The sequence below is a fragment of the Pteropus alecto genome, unplaced genomic scaffold (assembly GCF_000325575.1).
Source record: "Pteropus alecto unplaced genomic scaffold, ASM32557v1 scaffold75, whole genome shotgun sequence".
NCBI lineage: Eukaryota > Metazoa > Chordata > Mammalia > Chiroptera > Pteropodidae > Pteropus > Pteropus alecto.
Window position 1 is genome coordinate 4979955 of NW_006440638.1, and position 508 is coordinate 4980462.

The window sequence follows — 508 nt, forward strand, 5'->3', positions numbered from 1 at the left end:
GATAGGAAATATTCAGTTTGTTACTTGAAAGACTGGATAAAAAATCTTATTTTCAAGTAAAATAGGGCTCTATTTAAAAAGCTCCTAAATGTACATGAGTAACTCTTTATCCTCCTTTCAGACAGTGATCAGAATAGAAACCATTTAATTCGGGAGACACAGTGTTTTATAGTGAGAGTATTTTGTATTTGATTAGTTACTAGAACTATATTACTGGGAATTTTATTTTTGTCTATATTAGTTGTACTTAACTGGTATCCTGTAGATACTCAATGAACTTATGGTGAATGAAGGAAGGAATCTGCCTTAATGACAAAAACCATCCCTAAAGCCTACACACATAATAATCTTACAAGTTACAAGAACACTTTTTATAAGAAAACTGTCACTATAGGATATCCTAAAACTGATCTGGTTGTCGACTGAAGATAGACTCATAAAAATATTTTATAAATAATTAATATTTCCAATTGCTTGTTTACTCTCAAAGTAAAAATAATATACAATA

At 29.1% G+C, this 508-nt stretch overlaps 1 protein-coding gene across 2 annotated transcripts in view; it reads right to left on the reverse strand.

Moving 5' to 3' along the window:
• The window catches only part of PLOD2 (procollagen-lysine,2-oxoglutarate 5-dioxygenase 2), an 88838-nt gene that overhangs the window by 20011 nt on the left and 68319 nt on the right, over positions 1 to 508 (reverse strand). The window lies entirely within an intron of this gene.